The sequence below is a fragment of the Trichomycterus rosablanca genome, chromosome 8 (assembly GCF_030014385.1).
Source record: "Trichomycterus rosablanca isolate fTriRos1 chromosome 8, fTriRos1.hap1, whole genome shotgun sequence".
Lineage (NCBI taxonomy): Eukaryota > Metazoa > Chordata > Actinopteri > Siluriformes > Trichomycteridae > Trichomycterus > Trichomycterus rosablanca.
In genome coordinates, this window is record NC_085995.1 from 34,225,688 (window position 1) to 34,253,085 (window position 27,398).

General features: G+C 41.2%; 1 long non-coding RNA gene across 5 annotated transcripts in view; it reads right to left on the minus strand.

Annotated features, from left to right (window-relative positions):
- LOC134319539 (uncharacterized) overlaps window positions 1–27,398 on the minus strand; it is an 83,102-nt gene that overhangs the window by 20,121 nt on the left and 35,583 nt on the right. The window contains exons 4-6 of one of the 5 annotated variants that reach the window (XR_010013525.1): window positions 23,279–23,433; window positions 22,086–22,238; window positions 1,994–2,447 (exon numbers count right to left, since the gene is read on the minus strand). The exons of 1 other annotated variant lie outside the window; for it this stretch is intronic. This is a non-coding gene — a long non-coding RNA (uncharacterized LOC134319539). Of the gene's footprint in view, window positions 1–1,993; window positions 2,448–19,652; window positions 19,727–22,085; window positions 22,239–23,278; window positions 23,434–27,398 lie in introns of those variants that run through there. 3 more of the 5 variants (XR_010013528.1, XR_010013526.1, XR_010013527.1) reach the window with 3 other exon arrangements.

Below are 27,398 nucleotides of genomic sequence, written 5' to 3' on the forward strand. Positions count from 1 at the left end.
TGTAGCTTTAGTAATGATGGATAAATGGGGAGCAGATCTGTCTAGAACAGAGGTTCCCAATCCAGCTCCATTACAAGCCATATATTTGATATACTGCTGCTCAGAGCTCATCTGGACCAGGTGTCAAATAGGGTGCAAGCTATGGGTGGCGTGCGACTAGTTCTAGTGGCCAATTAAATATATTAGTATAAAACCCCGCAGTCTATTGTTAAGCTTCTTTGGCTGATGACTAGTTCTGACTAGTTACAATGAAGTTCCGATAGGCTCAAGCCAGTCTGGCTTATTACACAGACTTATAAATGAGCTTTTTTGTGTTTAGAACCTGCATGCATGTTTGTTAGGTATAAGGAAAACTTTAAAATAATGCCTGATTGCTCATAGCACGTGTTGGTTCTTCCCTTTGGACATGTCATGGAGTTTTGTGCATCAAAAACACTTTTGTTTATGATGTTTGGGCAATTGATTGGGTGTGTTCAAAAACCTAGTCAGTTCTCTACATAGACAGCATTTTATGTCATCCTGTGCGCTCTCCCGAGAAGTAGGCTGTTTGAAATCCTAGATGCCTTAATATGCTCACTACTAAGGTATCTTAAAATTTCAACGCTATTTTGACTCAAGAACGAGGGAGCATCCGATGCTGTGGTGAAGGCAATTCCAGCATTCAGTGCTGCACGACTTTTCTCACAAAAAATAAAAAATATGGCAGACGAACGGAGAGAAACAAACTGAGTTATTTTCAAACGTAAATAAATGATAATTGATTTTTAATTTGTATAAACATGCACAAGTGTCATTTATTTTCAAATTCGGGCTTGTCAGAGGGAAATGTTAGTTGACATGCTAACGCATTGTGCCACCCCATCCCATTGGTTTGAAAGGCATGAGGCTAACTGTGTTAGCTTAGTTAGCAAAACCTGATGTTATCGCTGTCTGAGTAGCGCGTTTGTATAACCTGACTTATAAGTTAATGACTTATTAGAATCCTCTCTACTTAGGACGCTGCCTATGTAGGCAGAAAGACAGCAAGGCAGCTCACTAGGTTTTCTTTAACATACAGACTTTGGTTGATGTGATGAAATCGATATAAAAAAAGACTTTTTTGCTAATGTAATGTTACAGATATACTACACAGTTTAATATAAGCAATGGCTTGGGCTTGAGGGCCTTTTTATGGGCCCAGAATTGGCAACCTTGTGTTGATGGGGATGGAACCACAGTCTTTTTGATTTCTAGTCTGTTACTTTAACTTCTTTATTAGGATGCTCTTATCCAGAGCACCTTCACTTATGTGTTTTTGAGTTCAAATGATTGTGAGCAACACTGGGTGTTGTATAGGTGTCACTGCCAGACCAGCTGACAGTTTAAGAGTAATGACTACCCCTCATGTGCAGAGAATTACTGCCTATTTAAGTTAGGGTGAGTTAAGTAACTTAGACTTTAGTGAACTGGAATTGGAGTTTATATATAAACCATATGTAAATAAAATTAGTTTTCCATAGGTTGATATTATTTTTACTTACATAAGCTGTTTTTATTATGTCAGTGATTTAGTAGATGTTTTATAGGAATCAAAATTAGATGACTTTTAGAAAAAAGACACATCCATTGATATTTTGGTGCTGATTACGTTAAGACACTCCATGAGGTGTTCTTTTGTTACCTCTCCCACACAAATAACAAATGGTAAAAACCCTTGTCAAGTACAGCTCAAGTTAAGTCCAGGACAATAAATAGCTGGGATCAAGTCAAGATCAAGTCTAAAGGCATTAAGCCTGTGTAAAGCCTAGTCCAAATAAAGGCAAGATCAAGATTAAATCACAATTAGAACAGAACTGGTTTCAGGTTAAATCTTTTGGGGACATTGATTTGCATGTGTTATTAAAATAATTGTTTAGAGTAATTAGTTTAGAAATGATTGAAATTTTTTTTTATCCAATCTGTTTAGTGCTGAAAACAGTATTAACAGGTGACAGAGCATTATTTATGGTTAGCATACAGTACAAACGTCACACTTTATTTAAAAAAATTAAGGTGGCCGCAGCGGTAAAAACACACGCTAGCACACCAGAGCTGGAATCTCCAATACATCGTATCAAGTCTCAGCTCTGCCTGCCAGCTGGGCTGAGCGGCCACATGAACAACGACTGGCCTGTTGTTCATATAGGGGTGGGGTATTGAGTCGGATAGGGATTCTCTCATGACTGATGCAACTACGACCTCTGCTGGCTCATTGATGGCGCCTGCACAGAGATGGGGAGAGAGTGCGGATCAGGTTGTGTCTCTCTGTACACGGAGCTGGTCCACATCTGATCTCGTCTGGTGTAGGTGACAAAATGCATACGGCTGCTGCCCACGTGTCGGAGGGGGCGTGGCTTCGTTCTCCTCAGTCGGAGCAGGGGCCAGCATTAGTGGAGAGGAAGCATGACGCAATCGGGCAATTGGATGTGCTAAAAGTCGGGAGACAAAAGATAAGGAAGAAAATGCATAAAATATATAAATAAATAAATAAATAAATGCAATTTTAAATTAAACGGTTAGTATTTGGTCGTTGTGCAATTTGTGAAAAAAATTGTTGTTATCTTACCAAAAACAATAACTGGGAAGAAAAATGATGGAGGTCAGGACAATTCCAAGTCAAAATTCTCATTCTATTTAAGACAAGTTAGAGACAACAGAAAAACCTCCAGTTGGTACTGCAGCCCTACCCAAACCGAACTGAAACCGTGCACCAGCAAAGCTGTAATGATTCAAAAGAGCTTGTCAGAGGAGCAGCACTTATAGGCATGTAGCCTTTTAATTATCAAACCCCCACAGACACACGTCCTACAACACAAGCTTATAATAAAAGCCACAATAACCATTTGTATTTAAGGTATGTGTCTGTACAGGATTAACCTATGGTTAGTAAAGTCACTTTCATGACAGCTCATAATAAAAGTTCATTGTAGTTTCATTGTGTGAGAAGTGGAGTTACTGTCGGTGTAAGTTGTAAAACTGTATATTATACAGCACATCCCTTTAATTAATACACACCCTTGTAATGTATACTCGTATTATGTCCAGTTACTTCTAAACAAAACAGATGGACCCTGCTAACATAACGGACACGTCTGGAAACAGACACACATCTGGAAAATGCATCCTGTCTACACACTAGATCATGATTCAAAATCGGCACCTTAAAGCTTGACTGATGTTCGATACTGATAACAAAAGAAGAGCAGGAGTTCATTCTTGCACAACTGCCTTTAAGTCTACGCCTGTATAAATCTTGCTTGACTGAACAGTCTCACCTGTGTTCCAGTCGCTTATAATTCATGGCATACCTGTTTTTTTTTGGTGGTTCTTGGATTACATCTGACCATTTGAACTAATTCCTCCTCAGCATAAGATGACAGATGATGGACAAGGTTTTGTTCCAGACCTAGACAACAGTCCACTCTTTACTGTCCGTTTACAGGGTAAAGTTTATTATTCATTTATTAGGATGTCAATGACAAGACTAATTCAAGTACGTATCAGCCATAACATTAAAACCACCTCCTTGTTTCTACACTCACTGTCCATTTTATCAGCTCCACTTACCATATAGAAGCACTTTGTAGTTCTACAATTACTGACTGTAGTCCATCTGTTTCTCTACATACCGTTTTAACCTGCTTTCAACCTGTTCTTCAATGGTCAGGACTCTCCCAGGACCACCACAGAGCAGTTATTATTTAGGTGGCGGATCATTCTCAACACTGCAGTGACACTGACATGGTGGTGGTGTGTTAGTGTGTGTTGTGCTGGTATGAATGGATCAGACGTGTCCACTCACTGTCCACTCTATTAGACACTCCAACCTAGTTGGTCCACCTTGTAGATGTAAAGTCAGAGACGATCGCTCATCTATTGCTGCTGTTTGAGTTGGTCATCTTCTAGACCTTCATCAGTGGTCACAGGACGCTGCCCACGGGGCGCTGTTGGCTGGATATTTTTGGTTGGTGGACTATTCTCAGTCCAGCAGTGACAGTGAGGTGTTTAAAAACTCCATCAGCATTGCTGTGTCTCATCCACTCATACCAGCACAACACACACTAACACACCACCACCATGTCAGTGTCACTGCAGTGCTGAGAATGATCCACCACCTAAATAATACCTGCTCTGTGGTGGTCCTGTGGGCGTCCTGACCATTGAAGAACAGCATGAAAGGGGGCTAACAAAGCATGCAGAGAAACAGATGGACTACAGTCAGTAATTGTAGAACTACAAAGTGCTTCTATATGGTAAGTGGAGCTGATAAAATGGACAGTGAGTGTAGAACCAAGGAGGTGGTTTTAATGTTAGAGCTGATCGGTGTAAGTTCACATGTTTTAGCCATGCTTAGGTGTTAAAAGTCTTCGTAGACAAACAATGGCAGTTAAATGGGTTGTAATAAAGAGCTCAGTGACTGTGGCACTGTCGTAGGATTCTGCATTTGCTACGACTCCCCAGTCAGGTTTAAGTGCTATGTTTTTTAAACAGGAGCATTTAGGAGAATCAACAGCTCAACAGCAAAGTGGTTTACCACACAACCTCACTCAACGGTTAACTTACAACATTAATTGTTTAGAGAATAAATACATTTAATTTATTCTGTTTTTTAAATCAAATCTCTGGTGACAGTACAGTGGCCCAGTGTATAGCTAGTGGGGTTGTGGCACATATCCAGAGTCTTGGGAACCTGGGTTTGAGCGTCACCTCGGGTCACTGTCTATAAAGAGTACGGCATCTCCTGATTTTCTGATTTGTGATTTTCTCACGGGCGGCACGGTGGCTCAGTGGGTAGCACTGTCACCTCACAGAAAGAAGGTCGGGGCAGTCCGGGTCCTTTCTGTGTGGAGTTTGCATGTTCTCCTTGTGTCTATGTGGGTTTCCTCCGGGAGCTCCAGTTTTCTCCCACGTTCTCAAAAATATGTAGTCAGGTTAACTGGAGACACTGAATTGCCCTATAGGTGAATGTGTGTGTGTGTGTGTCTGCCCTGCGATGGACTGGCGCCCCGTCCAGGGTGGTACTGTGTGCCTTGCGCCCATTGAAAAGCTGGGATAGGCTCCAGCAACCACCAGCCCCCCAGACCATAATTGGATAAGCAGTTAAAAAAGTGAGTGAGGGCCGCTCAGGCGGCGCAGCGGTAAAAACACACGCTGCAACCATAGCTGGGATCTTGAATACATCGTATCGAATCTCAGCTCTGCCTGCCGGCTGAGGCTGAGCGGTCACATAAACAACGATTGGCCTGTTGTTCAGATGGGCGGGACTAAGCCGGATATTGGTCTCTCTCTGTCAGACTGGTGCAATTACGACCACTGCTGGCTGATTAGAGGTGCCTACACAGAGATAAGGAAAGAGTGCTCTTAGGGTGTGTCTCTCTGTACACAACGCTAGGTGGCACAACACTCGTCAATGTGTAGGTGATAAGATGCATACGGCTTGCTGCCCACGTGTCGGAGGGGGCGTGGGTTAGCTTCGTTCTCCTCGGTCAGAGCAGGGATCAGCATAGGCGGAGAGGAAGCTTGATGCAATTGGGCAATTGGACGTGCTAAAGGGGGAGAAAAGGGGGACAAAATGCATTAAAAAAAAAGAAAGTGAGTGAGTGAGTGATTTTCTCACACCTCCAAAAACCATGCGTGTAGTTGGAATGGCAGCTTTAAACTTAATGAATAGGTGAGACTTACATTAGATTAGCAGTGTGTTTAGGGTTTATTCCCACCTTGTACCCAGTGTATCCAGGTAGAAGCAGCAGCTGAAGATAAACCAATAAAAGAGTTTTTATTTGATGAGTTTTGTTAATGGGAGGATCATTTGCTTCTTCCTCTTTTTATTGAGGTTGCTGATGTAGTTTATCTTTTCTCTTTGCCCCCACAACGTCACATCTCACATCTAAAGGGAGAACATGTATTTACTTGTTACCGATTTCCAATGGAATGTACACTTTCCTTTTCGGTCACATTTCATGTTTTTATAAGCAGTCATTATGAAGTATTTATTTTCTTACGGGGTGTGGAAACCTAACCTGTTGGTACACTATTTTCTCAGGTTATCTTAGCCTTTCATGCCCGCTCTTTTGGCAAGAGAAGTCAGTCACATGCTTAGAGAAGCAAGGAAACAGAGGCTGGAAAATGTGCTCTTGCACCTCTGTAAAGATTAGTAGATCAACATATTTTCTAAAGGACAATAAAAGAACTGAAAAAAATAAGACAGCTTGTATAAAAAACAAACAACTGCTCTGAGACATTGTAGGCGTGATTTTATTAAAATAGTATTTTAAATATTACATACACTGATCAGCCATAACATTAAAACCACCTCCTTGTTTCTACACTCACTGTCCATTTTATCAGCTCCACTTACCATATAGAAGCACTTTGTAGTTCCACAATAACTGACTGTTGTCCATCTGTTTCTCTGCATGCTTTGTTAGCCCCCTTTCATGCTGTTCTTCAATGGTCAGGACTCTTCCAGGACCACTACAGAGCAGGTATTATTTAGGTTGTGGATCATTCTCAGCACTGCAGTGACACTGACATGGTGGTGGTGTGTAAGTGTGTGTTATGCTGATATGAGTGGATAAGACACAGCAGTGCTGGTGGAGTTTTTAAACACCTCACTGTTACTGCTGGACCGAGAATAGTCCACCAACTAAAAATAACCAGCCAACAGTGCCCCGTGGGCAGCGTCCTGTGACCACTGATGAAGGTCTAGAAGATGACCAACTCAAACAGCAGCAATAGATGAGCGATCGTCTCTGACTTTACATCTACAAGGTGGACCAACTAGGTAGGAGTGTCTAATAGAGTGGACAGTGAGTGGACACGGTATTTAAAAACTCCAGCAGCGCTACTGTGTCTGATCCACTCATACCAGCACAACACACACTAACACACCACCACCATGTCAGTGTCACTGCAGTGCTGAGAATGATCCACCACCTAAATAATACCTGCTCTGTGGTGGTCATGTGGGGGTCCTGACCATTGAAGAACAAGGTGACAGCAGGCTAAATAGAAATGTAGAGAAACAGATAGACTACAGCCAGTAATTGTAGAACTACAAAGTGCTTCTATATGGTAAGTGGAGCTGATAAAGTGGACAGTGAGTGTAGAAACAAGGAGGTGGTCATAATGTTATGCCTGATCGGTGTATATTTCTTCCTTTTGTGTTGTTTTTCAGACATGTCCAGATTTAAAGAAGTGGATTTAGTGTAGTTTTTTTATGTAGACAAATTCCAGTTACTATGGGAAGCAACTTGGTGCAGCACAGCTGTACTATTCTCTTGACCTGGGTTCAGTCCTCATCTCACAGTACTCAGTGTGTCTGTTTTAAAAACCAGTGAGTTGCCTTGCTGCACACTGCCTAAGTGGAGAGGATGCTAACTGACGTCAACCTTTAAAACACAGATTATTGTGTCATAGTCTTTCCCCACCCACTGCCACAGTTTTAGCTTACTAAGCTAACACAGTTAGCCTCAGGCCAGGCCACACACCCTGTTTGCATGCCAGCTAACATCTCCCTACATGTACCGAAAGCTGTTAAATTGTCACAGACAAACTTATAACTGTAAATAAATGACACATGTACACCTGTATAAAATGTTTTTTTGTGAGAAAAGGTGTGCCACACTGAATGCTGGGATTGCCTTTGTTGTTGGAGAAACAGTTTATTCTCTATTGTTATTTGGTCAGAATATCGGTCAGAATAAGTCATTTCATTAGGCAGCATTTTGGGGCATCTAAGAATTAAGGCAGGTTTCTTCTCCGGATGACTCGTGATGTTGTAAAATTCTAACTATGTAGAGAGCTCACTAGGTTTTGAGACAGTTCCTCATATTCTCTATACACTGATCAGCCATAACATTAAAACCACCTCCTTGTTTCTACACTCACTGTCCATTTTGTACTTTGTAGTTCTACAATTACTGACTATAGTCCATCTGTTTCTCTGCATGCTTTGTTAGCCCCCTTTCATGCTGTTTTTCAATGGTCAGGACCACCACAGAGCAGGTATTATCTAGGTCGTGGATCATTCTCAACACTGCAGTGACAATGACTTGATGGTGGTGTGTTAGTGTGTGTTGTGCTGGTATGAGTGGATCAGACACAGCAGCGCTGCTGGAGTTTTTAAATACCGTGTCCACTCACTGTCCACTCTGTTAGACACTCCTACCTAGTTGGTCCACCTTGTAGATGTAAAGTCAGAGACGATCGCTCATCTATTGCTGCTGTTTGAGTTGGTCATCTTCTAGACCTTCATCAGTGGTCACAGGATGCTGCCCACAGGGCGCTGTTGGCTGAATATTTTTGGTTGGTGGACTATTCTCAGTCCGGCAGTGACAGTGAGGTGTTTAAAAACTCCATCGGCATTACTGTGTCTGATCCACTAATACCAGCACAACACACACTAACACACCACCACCATGTCAGTGTCACTGCAGTGCTAAGAATGATCCACCACTCAAATAATATCTGCTCTGTAGTGGTCCTGTGGGGGTCCTGACCATTGAAAAACAGCATGAAAGGGGGCTAACAAAGCATGCAGAGAAACAGATGGACTACAGTCAGTAATTGTAGAACTACAAAGTGCTTCTATATGGTAAGTGGAGCTGATAAAATGGACAGTGAGTGTAGAAACAAGGAGGTGGTTTTAATGTTATGGCTGATCGGTGTATGTCTGTATATAATTTTTGGTACTCTTGTTTCCTCTTACCCTTACAGCTATTCTAGATCTCTTTGCCATGTGATGAAATGAATGGATGAGTGTGTGATGGACTTGCACACTATTAAGAATGTATTTCCTTCCTGCACCCGGTGCTTTTGAATCGGACCCACCATGACCCTGAATAGGATAAAGCTGTAGTAAAGCAATGAATGAATGAATGAATCCTTCAATGAGGCTCTATTTTATATTACCATAGAACCGTTGATGCTGGGACAGACAGACATTTGTTTGTTTTAAATTACGGTTGTACATTTCCCTACCCAAGCTACAAGCTATTATCATTGGATAATACATTACCATTGTATGTCAGTTTTAACTGATCTAATTCACAATTTTGCATGATTTTGGGTGACTTTGGGCGACTGCAGAGTTTGTGAATGTGCTGGAGTGGCATTATTATTCACATCCTTTTAATCAGCACCTAGGAGCCTTGCTGTACACGGTGACTTATGCCAAGTTCACACTACATGACTTTCCAAGTCGTCAGGTCGCTGTACAGTCCACACTACACAACTGGATCTCTTGTAATCAGGAGTCTTTCAAGTTGGTGTGGTTTTCACACTACACGACTGATCGGCGATAGGGGGTTTCACACTGCACGATCTATCACCAACTAGAATCGCAGACGAGCTTCTCTGGTCTCCCAAACTACGTTTTGTCACGAAAACACATGTAAGAAGTGACGAGGGGTTTAATGATACCACATCCAAAAATGCACGTCAACAAGTATTCTAAATTATGCCCCTATTCCACCTTTTTACAACTCCTCCCCTGCGTTTCCCCTCACCCCGTATCTTGTGTTTTCATTGGCTGTTTGACATAGCACTCATTGCCAGTCGGGCAACTCAGATTCAGATATCTGACATGCTAGAAATCTCGCTTCGGTCGCCGAGAGCTCAACGATCACTCGGCGAGCCGTTCGGATCGAGTTGTTGAGTAGTTCACACATAGTGATTGAGAGCAGAGTTTCGATCGCCGAGCGAACGCCGAGTTGCTCCCGAGCCGGCAAATCTAGCGCCGACCAGTCGCCGTGCGAAAATCAGGGCAAAAATCGTGTAGTGTGAACTAGGCATTAGCTGTGCAAAATATCAATACTCAAAATTCTGTGAAAAACATTTTGGTACTGGACTAGTAATCGGAAGTTCACTGGTTCAAGCCACACCACTTCCAGGTTGCTGCCGTTGGGCCCTTGAGCAAGGCCCTTAACCCGTTAATTGCTCAGAACGTTTACTATCACAGTAATGTAAGTCGCTTTAGATAAAGGCGTCTGCTGAATGCTGAAAGTGTAAATGTTCTGGTTTGATTCATTTGTTTATGGGTCCCTTCATTAAAGATTTCTAGATGCCCTTTCTCTAGATAAGTAGGGCTGTCACACGATTAAAATTTTTAATCGGGATTCATCGTGATTACAGAACCAAATTTATCGCGATTAATTGACTGCAAAAATAACTAAGCAAAATTTGAACAGTTTAGCCAGTTATTTAAAATGACAAGTCTGTTCACATTATATGGCAAAAGTGAGGATCTTTTCCTGTTCATAACCCTGCCACTGAAAACAGGCACTCAGGGTACTACAATGAACCATTTTCAGATGCAACATGTATGATGCACATTGTGAACTATGTTAAAGCGTATACAGTCCATTGCGATCCATTTAACACCAGTGTTTGTAATGTTCCCACGACGTCTAAAGTTCATGGACTTTCCATCCAAATTCCTCTGAAATAAAGTTGTCTGAGCTCATTTTGCCTGTAACGCGTATCCGTGTGCGCAGACACCTGACGAGACAAATCCGTGCTTTGACCAAAGATAATATTAATAACTGTAATTTTGTCTAGTTATGATTTCTCACGCTTTTTGAAAACAAAAATTACTATTTAAAATACCCTATATTTCACAATATGTAGCAGCAGCAGCTCGAGTCATTTGTACAGTAACTCAAGACCGCAAACTGGAAAAAGACCCGTGTTATCGCTATACAGTATAAACACAATGTTGCTGTGTTAAAGCAGTGCAAAATACCACAGTGACGTATGTTTAAAGTGGCACAAACACAGCCCAATAAAAATCGTTTGATACATTTTTTTAGCGCAATTAAAATTTTAACACGTTAATCGAGTTAATAAAACGCAATTAACGACAGCCCTATAGATAAGACTTGAAAAGTTCTAAAACGGAGTCCCAACTGAAAAACAACAAGAGGGTGAAGAGTGGAAGGTGGCGGAAGAGGTTTGATCCATCATCGAGGAGGCCCGAAGTCTGACCCTTGACATGCCGGGAAGCTCAAGAGAGTGGAAGTCAAGCCTCGGCGATCCTGGTGAGCGTTTGTGTCAGGGGGGTTTAGGACTATCCCGAAATCCCCGCGAAAGCCATCTTCCTGAATGAATGGGATTCTCTTCCCAGGCCGAAAGACTTGAATCGCATAGTTAAGAACCAGAGGCTAGGGGAGATTACCTTCCAAGAGAAACGGCGAGAGGGAGAGGGGGGTGCAGGAGAAGTGTGAAGCCGTGAAACAATGCCAGTGGTTTAGCTCAATGCCTACAGCCACATTCTTTGCGGTTGACCCCCGGAGTCCTCGTCGTGGCCGAATATATCAGAGGAGCCGTGGACCGTTTGTCATCCACACGTCTGCCTCCAGCCATGTAGTGCTGTTTACGCTTCCCCTGCCTAGTCCAGCCTCTAAAAATAGCTTACTTTTCAGGCTGATTCAGGAAAAAGGACTGCATCCCTTTTGTTTTTTTAGCCTCGGCATGACCGAGCATGTTGATGCCGTGTTTGTTTCCCCTCTTTACTTCGAACTTTTTCCTCACGTCATCTGTGACACCTTTATTCGATTAGGATAGGAAGTGCGATCTTGTGTTAGCATTTGAAATTCAGTTATGGATGAGTTAACGTGATTATGGTTGGTCCTGTGATGTTGGCATCCTCTTAAATTCCTGGGCTTATAGGTCAGGGGTTTCGTTTTCTTGTGAAAGCTACCTGATGCAGTTAGCTATTTAGCCATGCTTTAGTATTTTAGCAATGGCCATTGCTAAATACTAAAGCATGGCTAAATAGCTAACTGCAGCATTCATGTAAAATACACATATGGCCAAAAGTATTTGGACACCTGACAATCAGCTTGTTGGACGTAACAACAGCCAGTCCTCTTAGTAAGATTAGTATGGTGGGCACTGATGTTGGTCAAGAAAGCCTCATTTGATTCCAGAGCTCCGGTTCATTCCAGAGCTGTTCAGTATGGCTAAGGTCAGGACTCTAAACAGAGCTTTTCTTCATATCCTTATAGAGCATGCTTTGTCTAGGAGGTACAGTCATGCCGGAACAGGAAAGTGCCTTCCCTAAACTGTTGCTGCCAAGTTGGAAGCATATCATTTCTTATATAGTTGATTTATGACACCTGTTAGCAATTTTTGTGGCTGAAATACATGAATTTAAATTAGTTTGACCTGCATGGTTGACCAGTAGCTGATCTGTTTTACTGTGTTTACCTTTGGCAGCCATTTGTGTTGTAACAGTTGGTCTAATAGAGCCAAACTTTATCTTTAACAAAGTCTTTTTTATAGTAAGTCTAAATTAGGTAGTAGTCTATATTTTATAGGCCAGTTAATGCCTTATGAAAGCAGAGAGCAAATAAACAACCGTGATTAAAGTGGACTGTGGTTTAAACCTCCTAGACGTCATTCCTCTCTCCTGTGTTTAAATGATACGTACACCGATCAGCCATAACATTAAAACCACCTCCTTGCTTCTACACTCACTGTCTACAATTACTGACTGTAGTCCATCCCTGTTCTTCAATGGTCAGGACCCCTACAGGACCACCACAGAGCAGGTATTATTTGGGTGGTGGATGATTCTCAGCACTGCAGTGACACTGACATGGTGGTGGTGTGTTAGTGTGTGTTGTGCTGGTATGAGTGGATCAGACACAGCAGCGCTGATGGAGTTTTAAAACACCTCACTGTCACTGCTGGTCTGAGAACAGTCCACGAACCAAAGACATCCAGCCAACAGTGCCCCGTGGGCAGCATCCTGTGACCGCTGATGAAGGTCTTGAAGATGACCAACTCAAACAGCAGCAATAGATGAGCGATCGTCTCTGACTTTACATCTACTAGGTGGACCAAGTAGGTAGGAGTGTCTAATAGAGTGGACAGTGAGTGGACAGTGAGTGGACACTGTATTTAAAAAGTCCAGCACAACACACACTAACACACCACCACCATGTCAGTGTCACTGCAGTGCTGAGAATGATCCACCACCTAAATAATACCTGCTCTGTAGTGGTCCTGGGAGAGTCCTGACCATTGAAGAACAGCATGAAAGGGGGCTAACAAAGCATGTTATACATCCTTATGGGAAAAAAATACCTTGAAACTCAACGGCTTTTAAACTTAACATCACTCCCAAAACCGATTAACATTGAGTTTCAAGGTACCACTGTACTCTATAGTAAGAAGTTTACAATGCAATTATTTTGTTTCATGCTGGCTATTACTGTATTGTTTTTATTATAATTTTTTTTTTAATTGTATCTCACTGGCTTTTGTTTATTGCTAAGGGCTCATAATTAATGACTAATCATTTTGAACATCATGGCAAATATTAACTAATCAAGCAAAAATCACATTGGCGACAAAAAAAAAGCATTCATGATACCTCTCTGAAATGTCAAGGTCCTGGGTTCGATCCCCAGGTGGGGCGCTCTGGGTCCTTTCTGTGTGGAGTTTGCATGTTCTCCCCGTGTCTGTGTGGGTTTCCTCCGGGAGCTCCGGTTTCCTCCCACAGTCCAAAGACATGCAAGTGAGGTGAACTGGAGATAGTAAATTGTCCATGACTGTTTGACATTAAAGACTTGAACTGATGAATCTTGTGTAACCAGTATTTACCTGCCCCGTCATGAATGTAACCAAGGTGTATAAAACATGACGTTAAGATTTTCTGTACTTACTTCTGTGCTGCATCATGATTCTCATGTTTTTGCATTTTCATTTTTCCATAAATTTTCAAAAGTAAACTAATGTTCACCAGTGTGAAAAAAGCTTCAGGTGGCAATTTATCAATTCATTTATTTTCACCGACTGCTTCATCTTGTTAATTGTCACGGTGAGTCTGTTGCCAATTTGAAACACTAGGCACAAGACAGGAAAACACCCTTGACAGAGGGCCAATTCATCTCAAGGCATCACACATTAAATCACTTAGCCACTCACTCACACCTCACCAGAGCAGACAATGTATCTTCTGTTTGTTTTTGGGAGATGGAAGGGAACTGGAGTACCTGACGAACCCACAATGAACCCAAGAGACAATTTGTGAAACTTACAGTTAGGGGCCAGGACTCGTGTTGTTGTGTAGCACTCATTTTACCAGCTGCACCACTGTGCCCCCTAAATTCATCTTAGATCAACATGTACACCGATCAGCCATAACATTAAAACCACCTTTTTGATTTTACACTCCACTTACCATATAGAAGCACTATGAAGTTCTACAATCACTGACTGTAGTCCATCTGTTTCTCTGCATGCTTTGTTAGCCCCCTTTCATGCTGTTCTTCAATGGTCAGGACTCTCCCAGGACCACTACAAAGTAGGTATTATTTGGGTGGTGGGTCATTCTCAGCACTGCAGTGACACTGACATGGTGGTGGTGTGTTAGTGTGTGTTGTGCTGGTATGAGTGGATAAGACACAACAATGCTGATGGAGTTTATTTTATTTTTTTCCCCAATTTTTCTCCCCCCTAATCTAGTCATGTCCATTTACCTCTATACTGATTCGACTCTTCACCGCTGACTGAGGACGCCTCTCAACTGACATACGCCCCCTCCGGCACGTACAGTCAGTACAGACTGCATTTTTCACTTGCACGAGTCAAGTTCATACACTGACGGGCACTTGATTCCTCAGCCCTGTGCAGGCGCCATCAGTCAGCCAGCAGGGGCCGCATGAGGACCTATGAGCCGACCTTTTTACTCCTATGAAGAACAGCCAATCGTTGTTCATGCCGCCAAGCCCAGTCGGAAGGCAGAGCTGAGATTCGATACAATGTATTCGAAACCCCAACTCTGGTGTGCTAGCGTACTTTTTTACTGCTGCGCCACCTTAGCGGCTGATGGAGTTTTTAAACACCTCATGGTCACTGCTGGACAGAGAATCGTCCACCAACCAAAAATATATCCAGCCAACAGCGCCCTGTGGGCAGCGTCCTGTGACCACTGATGAATGTCTAGAAGATGACCAACTCAAACAGCAGCAATAGATGAGCGATCGTCTCTGACTTTACATCTACAAAGTCAACCAACCAGGTAGTAGAGTGGACAGTGAGTGGACACGGTATTTAAAAACTCCAGCAGAGCTGCTGTGTCTGATCCACTCATACCAGCACAACACACACTAACACACCACCACCATGTCAGTGTCACTGCAGTGCTGAGAATGATCCACCACCTAAATAATACCTGCTCTGTAGTGGTCCTGTGGGGGTCCTGACCACTGAAGAACAGCATGAAAGGGGGCTAACAAAGCATGTAGAGAAACAGATGGACTACAGTCAGTAATTGTAGAACTACAAAGTGCTTCTAAGTGGAGCTGATAAAATCGACAGTGAGTGTAGAAACAAGGAGGTGGTTTAATGTTATGGCTGATCGGTGTATTTACACATTCACTTACCAGTCCTCATCATCTAGGGGTAATTTAAAGTGGTGGAAACGATATTTGCCTTCTTGAGTTTTCATTTTGACTAGATGTACTCATGTTTAATTACTGCCAGCTGTGTTTAATTTAAACATCACTAAAATAAAACCTTTCCTGCAGTGGAAACAGCCTAAAAGGTCTCAACACGCAGCACACTACTTCAGGAATAAAAATACTCTGAAACAGATTGGAAAGGTTTATTTAAATATATTTGTCTGAAAAGGGTTGCAAAGCAATTCCAAGCCTCTGAGACTCCACTGTACCAGAGTAAGATCCATTATCTCTCAATGAAGAACACAGAATAGTGATTAATCTTGCCAAATGTGACTAGTTCTCCAAGAGTGGCACAGCCAGTGAAGCAGAGATGGGGGCTCGAGTCATAAGTCGCACACACAGCGACTTCAGCGACTCGTTTCAAATGACTTGAACTCGACTCATAACTTGTAAACAACAAGAGTCCCTAGCATCAGCATGATATTTTGATTTGGGACACAGCCTCTTCTTGTGACGCATCACAACATTTGGAACGCATGAGTGTGATAAAGAAAGTAAAATCGAATTGGAATCTCACTTAAAATGGTGGAATACTTTACGTAGTGCACTTCACAGGAACAACTGGGGTGAATGGAACACTCCTACAGAATTGGCGCTAATGGTAGAAAGAACCAATCAGACTTTCTGATTGTAATTTTTAGTAAGAAATGCTGTTATTTGCATTTATTCAGTTTGCGTCACACAGATGATGTGTCAATGAAACGCTTGATTGGCTTTCCAACGATCAACCGGGAAAAGTTGGAGGTTGTTAATTATAAGCACATTTACAAAATAATGGATTATATTCCTAATGGGACACTCGGTTATTAATGTAATAGCATCTGGAAGAACATAAGCCAAGGTAAGCAGTGGTTATGATTTTTTTGCTGTGTTTTGGATTTTTGCCACTGTGCCCTGATTTATTGTGCGCTTTTGTTTTGCAATGAAAACAAAACGTATCAGTTTAAGTTTTTAACTGGTACCTTCTTGTTACGGAAATTACATTCATTTGCACAATGACTAGGAAAGTAAAGGCACGAAGTAAAACGGCAAAATACAGTCGCTAATCTGTTGTTGTTTTTTTATTTCTACGATATTTCTACGATATATATATATATATTTTTTTATAATTTAGCGCGTCCAATTTCACCCCATCAATCATCCTCTCACTAATGCCGGCCCCTGCTCCTGATTGGGGCTGACGAGGCCGTTCCACGCCTCCTCCGACACGTGCACAGCCAATCGACCGTCTTATCACCCACATTTGACGAGTGCAGCGCGGCAGAGCACCATCCAGCAGAGGGCGCAACCGCCCCAGTCCTGAGAGAGTATTCCCTCCGGTCTTCAAATCCCGCCCCCCCCACCTGAACAACATGCCAATCGTTGTTCATATAGCCGCCCAGCCTCGACCGGTGAAGGCAGAGCTGGATTCGAAACGACGCACCTTCGAGATCCAGCTCTGGTTCCAGCTCTGGTTGCAGCGCTCTGCTTTTACTGCTGCGCCACCTGAGCGGCTCGATATATTTTTTTAATTTTCTATTTTTCCCCCCAATTTTCTCCTCTAATCTAGTCGTGTCCAATTACCCTGATTGCATCCTCCACTGATTCAACCCTGACACACGCCCCCTCCGACACGTGCTCAGTACAGACTGCATTTTTCACCTGCACGAGTCGAGTTCATATATACCGATCAGCACTGTGCACGGAGAGCCACACCCTGATCAGCATTATTCCTCAGCCCTGTGCAGGCGCCATCAATCAGCCAGCAGGGGTCGTAACTGCACCAGTTATGAGGACCCATGATCCAACTTGCCCTTAACCCTATGAACAACAGCCAATCGTTGTTCATGCAGCCGCCCAGCCCAGACAGAAGGCAGTGCCAGGTGAGCGGCTTATTTCGACACTATTTACGTTTATTTCCAATATATGTTTTGTGTATATTATATTGTTTCTTGACTTGACTCGGACTCTAGTCTAAAGACTTGTGACTCTGACTCGTATTTTGTGACTTGTGAACATCTCTGCAGTGAAGTGGCTAAAACATAGCAACATGGTCCTGAGGACCCGGGTTCCATCATTGCTTATAGAGTGGCATTTTGTTTTCGTTGGGTACTGTGATTTCCCCCACTTTACAAAAACAATCAGAAGGTAACTTGGCTGCTAATAATTACCCCTAGGTGTAAGTTAGTGATTGAACAAAGGTGTGAAACTTTAAAGCCCATCTGTGGGTTGATGCCTTGTTTGCATCAGATCCACCACATTCCTAACAAGATGAAGCATTCATTCAGTCATTGTCTGTTTTACCCCCGCTTTATCCTATTCAGGGTCACTGTGGGTCCAATTCACTGGTCGATAAGCAGGAAGCATCTCGGACAGGTTGCTGGTCCATCACAAGGCAAACACACTGTCACTTAATCCTAGGGGGGTTTCTCCAATAAACCTGACTGCACGTCTTTGGACTGTGGGACGAAACCAGAGGCCCTGGAGGAAACCCACACTGACTGCTCCACCTGGGAATCAAACCCAGGATCTTCTTGATGTGAGGTGACAGTGCTACCCACCAATCCACCCACAAGATAAAGCAGTCACTTTAAAATGAATAAATAGTAGTGTACTGTTGAGTAAATTAAAACGACACAACATGCTTTTATCCATTATATTGATGTTATCAGTATTAGATCAGTAAGCAGCAGTATCACTGTTACTCAGAATCAGTATTTGAACCTTCCTAGAGTGTTGTGTCATTCCTCTCCAAGTCTAAAAGGGTATTTCTGCCTCATCTTGACTAATGTCCTGCTTTTGTTATTGAACTTGGCTAAAGACCTTTTCAGCTAAACGATATTCTGCTGTTAATGACCCAGCTGTCCCACAAGGCTAGAGCAGGTGTGAAGACCTTGTTTGCTCATGCTGCTTTTCATACAGGCTACTGGCATATCCACAAGGCATCCAGCAGAAAATGAGCCCGTGCAAAGGCGGAACTGAATCCCTGTGAATGTAGGTATCAATTGATAAATATCTACTTGGCTAGGAACCAAAGACAACAAACCTTTCCAGGCCACAATAGAATCACTTTAAGCTTTGATAAAGGAGCATTCAAATGTGTGTGTGTGTGTATGTATGTGTGTGTGTGTGTGTGTGTGTGTGTTAAGGGGAGGCTCGGTTTGCTTGTAGTAGATCTGGGCGGTTCCTGAATCACCCGGGTTAATGATTCGATTCTTCGTACTGAATCAGGAATCACGAGTCTGAGGTCTCATTTAACCCGGATCTTATGAGTCCTCTGATTGGCCATCCAGTCCGTGAAACTAAGTAATAAGTTGTTCATTATGTGGCTGATTTTATGCACATGCTATTATTATTGTTATCATTATCATTATTATTATTATCAGTAGTGGTATAGATTTGTAATGCAGCATATGTTCTTGTAAACAAAACAACAACAAAATATAGTTATATTATTATTAAAATGCAAATGCTTACAAGCTACTTTAGGACTGTACCACTTATCATAGCCCTTCCCCATGGTAATTTATTGACTATTTGTTTTGGTGCCACTGTGGCTGCCTGACTGGGTCATGTTACCATGGCAATTTGTTGTTGACCATCTTCCTTGAACCCTTGATCCATTAACATACCCATCTGATTGGTAGGTGAGTCCACCCCCCTCTCCCCTATGATCAAGATTCCACTTAGAAAAAAGTGTCAACTTGTCACTGACAAGAGAAGTGTGAGGTGCCAAGAGAATTAAGAGAGAATTATTTAATTACAGAAGATGAGTGGACAGAAGACAAGTGATATTTGGATGCATTTTCATGCAGCAAATCAATCACAATCAAGATATCAGTATAAGTGACTTAAGTGAACCAGATCACATTACTGAGTGACTCAGATTAACCAGAGTCCATAAAATGAACCGAATTTACCACCACTAGCTTGAAGAGTCCCTGTTCTTTGGGTGCAAAAGTTGCATGCAAAAGTTTTCCCGCCGTGTAAGAACTAAAAGCACTTTTTCGTTCTCTCATGCTGAGGCATTATAAGTATGCTGAGGTCAAGATGTGGCAGATAACTCGTTACAAAATGGCATTGAGAACGCAGGTGCGTTTAGTTACACAAACTGCCTTTCAAATGATGCCAAGAAGCCACATGCTTTCTCTGTTTCTCACACGCTTTATCACATTACTTTTGGGGAGGATAATGTGGGTTTTTTAACAAAGCTGATGCTCTACATTTGTGCAGCTGATGGTCCACATTTGTGCTGTCTGAAAAAAAAAAATGATTTACTTTGTGTCTCATTGCAGTGAAGTCTTATGCACAAATTCTGACAGAATAAATTGTGAATTTTAACGGTGCCTCACACAACTACATAATCTGTTGCGAATAAAATGACTCAGAGCTCGGTTATGTTTTTCAAAGTTGCATGGCAACCACAAAAAACATACAGCGTCTTTATTTAACTAACAATCAATTTAATATCTAGCTTTACTCTCAGTTCTCTGGATTTGTAGTGCTTTTAACCTAAAGCAGTGCTATACGGGTCATTCTACAAAAATGGTGGAAATGCATGTCCCTTACTTTTTCAGCCTGCATATGATTAGACCGAGTAATCACATTAATTGTATATATTCAATAAATATGGACTGTCCCTGTAGTAATGAAACAAAGTTTATTTATATAATCTTCATTGTTTTAATTGTAACCTTTTATTTAAAATGCCTAGATCAAGAAAGTACCTTGTCCCTTAGATCATACATGGGTGATGAGCTTTGTACTTTTTATTTAAATATATTTTTTATTAAATAAAATCTCATTTATATTTACCGTTAACGGTACATAAAATACATAGAATATTGGGAAAATTGGTAAAAAAAAAAATATTATAATATATATAATTTCAAATAAACATTTGTCCCCACAAACTATGTCATTGGTGTTACCCCACACAAAAGACTTTTATTTTCGAAACATGCACATACTCTTTGAGGTTTTTCCTGGGTTAAGAGGTCAGTGGAAGAAGTGCAGTGGACACTTGTTTAAAATAACATGATATGTTGTAGAATTTTTAGCGAAGATTTAAAGGTCATTGGAGTTACTCATTTTATAGCTGAGGGTGTGAGAATTTTCACATAAAAACGCATTATATTGAATTATTTTAGTAATTGTAATATTTATGATGACATGTGGTCTGAAAAATGGTGGCCATTTTGTTAAAATTTCATTTTTTTTTTTTTTCCAAAATTGTCATTGGTGTTACTGTCCCTGGTGTTACTTCTCCTAGGAGCAACATTCCAGTAAATGAGCCACATAAAAGCTTAAAAAAAAACAAGAAGGAGAATTATGAATTAATTACATTATTTACAAATAATAATAATAATAATAATAATAATAATAATAATAGGTTGAACTGTATTCTAAAAATGTTTGAATCAAACTTTTGCTGCCGTTGCGTCATTGGTGTTACATTGTGTACTTGGTGTTATGCCAAGTTTTTCCAGGATTTTGGCATTATAAATTTATTTTAAAAAACTTCCTAGCAATAGTTTGTTGATATGTGTTGTATAAATTAGTCCATATTTCAGAGTTTGTATCAAAGCCTCTTTGTTTGGCTACTCCTTTTTGGTTTTTGTGTTTTTTAAAGAAAGAAATACAATTCAAATCAAATTATTTCATGCAATGATGTGCAAACAAGTACAATTACATTAAAATTATAAACAATCAAATATTTTTTCTTGGTGTCATCATTCCACCACTCTACCTTTAATAAATCCTGAGGTTGTCTTTTAAAAGAAGGTCTTTTAGAAAATTAATATCAATGTTGGTTGAATATTTGGTAACACCAATGACAAATCAACAGCTCATAGATTCTTTATAAAAATAATTAAAATAGATTAAGATTACAATTTGTGTCACCCAGTTTTCTCCTTTTTTGTAGAATGACCCATACACATGTCCTTTAATGAAGTCATCACCGCCTAACAAAATCAAGTAACTGACGGTGTCTTTACTTGACCATTTTTAGTCACGGGTTTTCCAAGAATGCAGTGCTTCACTTTCTGTTTAGAGGCTTGAGTTCACAACACTGTATAGTTTATAGCATTTATCATATCAAGGAAGTGTACTGGTCAAGTTAAAGTCTGTCGTGAACAGAGAACCGCAGCAGAGAGACATGAACATTTTACCACTTTAAATTGTTACAGGATTTTTTCTTTAAACTTTCTGTTGTCGAGTCGCTTCCTTCCTTCCTAGTCACGATTTAACCAGCCAATAGGATGTTCGGATTTTGTTACCGGGCAGAATTCTCACTCAGGCAAGAAGCTCGATCATCTCCTGTTGCTTTTACCAGCGATGATGAGATTGCTGATCATTATATCTGAATCCATTCTACTTTATTTCATCTCTTTTATGCAATGCACTGAATTAGTTATTATCTTTAGGGAAGTCTTAACATTTGAAAGAATTAAATAGCATCTTATTTAAAAATTGTAAACCAACACAATTTTTTATACATTGTACCCTCTTTACATGGTGAAGTAAGCACAGTAGTTAATAGTCTAATCATGTCAAGAGTTTGATAATCAATCTTTTACATAAAAGCTCTACAGGACAACCTTAAGAAATTACCTGTATGTATTTCGCCATGAAGTACAAGCACACAGTAAAAAGACCATCCTACATCAACCGCACTGCTTCATGTTTAGATCAAAACGTCTCTTCTGGAAAGGCACAAGATTTCCACAAGATTTTGTTGTGTCTCTGAGGGAATCGGTGTCCATCCTGTCAAAAGATCATTTGTGTGGTCAGCTACTGATGTTGGATAAAAAGCCTTTCTCGCAATCAGCATTTAATCCATCCCAAAGGTGTTTGAAAGGGTTGGTAACTTGACCCAATCAGGCAGCCACAGTGGCACCAAAACAAACAGTCAATAAATTACCATGGGGAAGGGCTATGATACTCATTAAGTGGTACAGTACTAAAGTAGCCTGTAAGCATTTGCATTTTAATAATAATATAACTATATTTTGTTGTTGTTTTGTTTACAAGAACATATGCTGCATTACTCATCTATACCACTACTACTGATAATAATAATAATAATAATAATAATAATAATAATAATAGCATGTGCATAAAATCAGCCACATAACAAACACCCGTGTGTTTAACCGCTTGTTTTTTGGAATATTTAACTTATTACTTGGATGCATGGACTGGAGGGAAGTCGGTTCAGCCAAATCACAGTCCGCGGTGTTTCCAGTGAGTCTGCTCACTCGCCTTGTGTACTTAGCAGCAGCCAGTCAGAGGACTCATAGGATCCGGGTCAACTGAGACCTCGGACTCGTGATTCCTGATTCAGTACGAAGATTCCAGGAACCGCCCAGCTCTAGTGTCAGCAAGGGTTTTCTCTGGGTGCTCTGGTTTCCTTCCACAGATCCAAAGACGTGCTCAGACAGATCAAACTAAATCCAAGCTTTAGTGAAGCATTTGTGTCTTTATAGCTTGTGCAAATTACGGTTGCAAATTCACTGAGGTAGCTCGAACACTAGCTCGAGCATTAGCTTTGCTGTTTACAGGGATTCCCATCCATTAACAATGGTTTGTCTGTCTGATGTAATTTGTTTATATTTTCGGAGTTTGGATAGTGATGTTGCCTTAAACTTCTACCTCATCAATGTTTTGGTATGTAACTTTCTGCTTCTTATGCAATATAATGAATAATTTGACCCCAAAGCCAGTTGATACAATCAAACATTTCCGAGACGATCTTATATCTTAAATGTTAGTAAGGTTTTTTTTTTTGTTTGTTTGTTTTTTACCTTGCCATGAAAGTTACTGCATCTCACTGTAGTCTGTTGTAAAACACAGTTTGCTAAAGCTCAATGTTTTCAGCCTTCGTCAGACATAGAAAGAACGCACGGGCACTCAACTTTCTCTTCTCACAGCATGGGATGTTTCCTCCTCACTGTTGTGTCTGAGGATAAAAGCAGCAGTTACACAAACTGCTGAGAGCTTTCACCAGATTTATGTCCATAACAACAGCATTCCAACCAAGATGGCCTCCACCTCTCTAAATAAACCCAAACAAAGTCACAGGACAGTCCTGTGCAGAAGGAATGCCTAATCCCTACTGACGTCAGTGCTTGTAGCACCCAAGCAATGTCTACTTATTTCAATTCTAATACTTCAAGTCTTAATAATAATTTTCAATTTAATTATTTAGATCCTGATTCTTCTGGCATCAATTGCCAGAACAGAGTTTGTGTTACCAGTTCTCTTAATGACCAGTTGAGATGACCAAGTTCAAAGAATCAAACATCATTATTATACGCAAAGCTCAAAACTTGCCGGGACGCATTTAATGCAAGGCAAAAATACAACCCTGGGCACTGTCGCCTCACAGCAAGAAGGTCCTGGGTTCGATCCCCAGACGGGGCGGTCCGGGTCCTTTCTCTGTGTGGAGTTTGCATGTTCTCCCTGTGTCTGTGTGGGTTTACTCCGGGTGCTCCGGTTTTCTCCCACAGTCCCAAAGACATGCAAGTGAGGTGAATTGGAGATACAAAATTATCCATGACTGTGTTTGACATTAAACTTGTGAACTGATGAATCTTGTGTAGTGAGTAACTACCGTTCCTGTCATAAATGTAACCAAAGTGTAAAACATGACGTTAAAATCCTAATAAACAAACAAACAAACAAACAAACCTATAACTAGGAAATTTAGAGTAGTCGTTTCACCTTCTGGAGGCTAAAGGAACCTGGAATACCCAGAGGAAACTTCTCACACGGTGACTGGATTTAACTGTTGTGTGGCTCCCACACAACCAGCTGCCATATGCAAATGATATTATATTATATTATTATAACAGGGTAGAGGAAATCTCATAAGGAAATTTTACTGTACCAGGGCAACGAATACTCAAAGTAGCATGCACCCCAGGCTTTAAAAAAACACCTTTGAAGGATTATATTCACTAATCTAAGTAAAACAACATCTCAAAATTAAACAAGCTTTTAATATGTTTAATCAAACACAGGGGTATCATTTAAAATAAATGCCCTCCTGTCCTGTTCCCATTTATTCTTATGGGTGACAGCACACAGCATGAATGCAATCCTAAATATTTTACATTTATGGAATTTAGCAGACGTCTTTATCCCTTGTGACTTACAATTGTGACTGAATACAGTGCAAGCAATTGAAGATTAAGGGCCTTGTTCGAGGGCTCAGCAGTAACAATTTGTTGGAGGCATCTTAACCACTGAGCTACCACTACCATTTGATCTTCTAAAAAACATAACTACATTTTAAAGCTCATAGACGAAACACAGTCAACATTAATTATGAGCCTTGTATATCTGAACATGTTATGCTGTACATTGATCAGCCATAACATTAAAACCATGTAAAACCATCTCCTTGTTTTTACACTCACTGTCCATTTTATCAGCTCCACTTACTGACTGTAGTTCATCTGTTTCTCTATATACTTTTTTTAGCCTGCTTTTACCCTGTTCTTCAATGGTCAGGACCCCCACAGAGCAGGTATTATTTAGGTGGTGGATCATTCTCAGCAATGCAGTGACACTGACATGGTGGTGGTGTGTTAGTGTGTGTTGTGCTGGTATGAGTGGATCAGACACAGCAATGCTGCTGAAGTTTTTAAACACCTCACTGTCACTGCTAGATTGGTCCACCAACCAAAAATATCCAGCCAACAGCGCCCCTTAGGAAGCGTCCTGTGACCACTGATGAAGGTCTTGAAGATGACCAACTCAAACAGCAGCAATAGATGAGCGATCGTCTCTGACTTTACATCTACAAGGTGGACCAACTAGGTAGGAGTGTCTAATAGAGTGGACAGTGAGTGGACACGGTATTTAAAAACTCCAGCAGTGCTGCTCTGTCTGATCCACTCATACCAGCACAACATACACTAACACACCACCACCATGTCAGTGTCACTGCAGTGCTGAGAATGATCCACCACCCAAATAATACCTGCTCTGTGGTGGTACTGGGAGAGTCCTGACCACTGAAGAACAGCATGAAAGGAGGCTAAAAAAGCATGCAGAGAAACAAATGGACTACAGTCAGTAATTGTAGAACTACAAAGTGACAAAGTGAGTGTACAGTGAGTGTAGAAACAAGGAGGTGGTTTTAATGTTATGGTTGATTAGTATATATATTTTATCTTTAATAAGTGGCTAATTCTCATTAGACACTACACAAATGTACAGGGTGCAAGGCTGGAACAAACCCTCTATAGGACTGTCGTTCATCACACAGCAAACCATAGCAAACCTGTTTACTCAGTCAGTCACTCATACCCACCGAGTAATTTTACATGTTTTTGTGTGGTGGAAGCAAGCACACATGAATGCAGAAGAACATGCCAAACTCTTTACAGACAGTGGTTTTTCCTCTAACTCTCTACTGTTTTGGTAACAGTTGTTCAGAACAAGTCTCTCTCTCTCTCTCTCTCTCCTCTATCTGTACCAGCTGTTCAGCAGTGGGCTGTCTGCCGCTCTACAGCACTGTTATGGGTTCATTGAGCTGGTATGCACCAGGAATCTTTGGATCAAGGTAATTTCACACTGTTTGAGATTTTCCCAGGATGTAAAGCTTCCCTTTACCTTCGTGAGTGAGATAGCGAGCAACAAATGTTCCACACACACAGCGGCCTTCGCAGTAGACTCCAAGGAGGAACCGGCTTGGTGAACTTAAAAGATACGCATCGTAAATTAAGCCCCAACAGTTGAGTTTCCCCGAAAGGATCAGATTATTGTAGCCTGATCCAAGCGTGGTACTGCACTGTGAATTCATGCATGTGGTGTAATCATGATGGGGTAGAGGATTTGATTTGCGGTGCTAGGTTTTGGTTAGGAGGCCCAAATGGGGTTTTTATTAAGGATCTCATACTGCAGGTTTAACTTTAATATAGTTTTAAATTTAAAGCTGCAAAGCAGAAATAAGCAGTTTTTTTTACTTTACTGCTTGAAAGTGAAATGTTATATTTAGCTGCAAAAAGCAGTTATCAGAGTATGGCTATTATGAAATTATACAGAATCTGATCAAGTATGCGCCCAGGTGGTGCAGATTCTGAACTCCTCGTCGGTTGGGCGCCACCTAGCGGGCATAATTGGCAGTGCCTGCAGGGCGGTATGACCGGACTATGTTCTTTTACTCCGAGGTGGATCTGACTGAAACCTGTTTACCCTCCCGAGGTTAATTACTGCAAGTTGACACTGCAGGGCCAACAATGCTGCTCCTACAGGATGGGACGGGAACCTGGCGTGCTCATACTAGATGGGATGGGAACCTGGCGTGCCCTTACTAGATGGGACGGGAACCTGGCATGTTGCACCAAAAATGTCCAGAACTTATAATGTCCAGGTATTCTTCAAAGACTGGATTGAACAATAAAGAACTCCTCCAGGCCACCCAAGAAGGATGGGTCCCTGCTGAGTCTGGTTCCTTTCAAGGTTTCTTCCTGTAATTTTTAAGGGAGATTTTACTTGCCACTGTCGCCCTCGGCTTGCTCAACAGGGGCAAGGTTGATTTGAGACAATGTTCATTGTAAGAAGCGTTATATAATGAGTCTGACTTGACTTGAATGATACACATAACTTTTGCTGTGCAATACCTGCACATCTGGACATTATAAAATTATTCTAATTCCAAACTGAAACGTTATACGCCGGAATAATACTTGAAACATTTACTTTTGCATATCAGAATATGTTTTTCTACCTCACCTATTATTTACTCAGTACCATGTACTGACCAACACTTGTCTCTAGTCTTGTCTTCCTTAATTACTCTTTAGACTGTGAATGTCTTTTTGTATTTATTTTAGGCCTTCTTGTATTTATTGTAATGTTGTCTACCTGCACTGTTTGTTCTATGTTGCTTCTGGTCCTGGAGTACCGTTATTT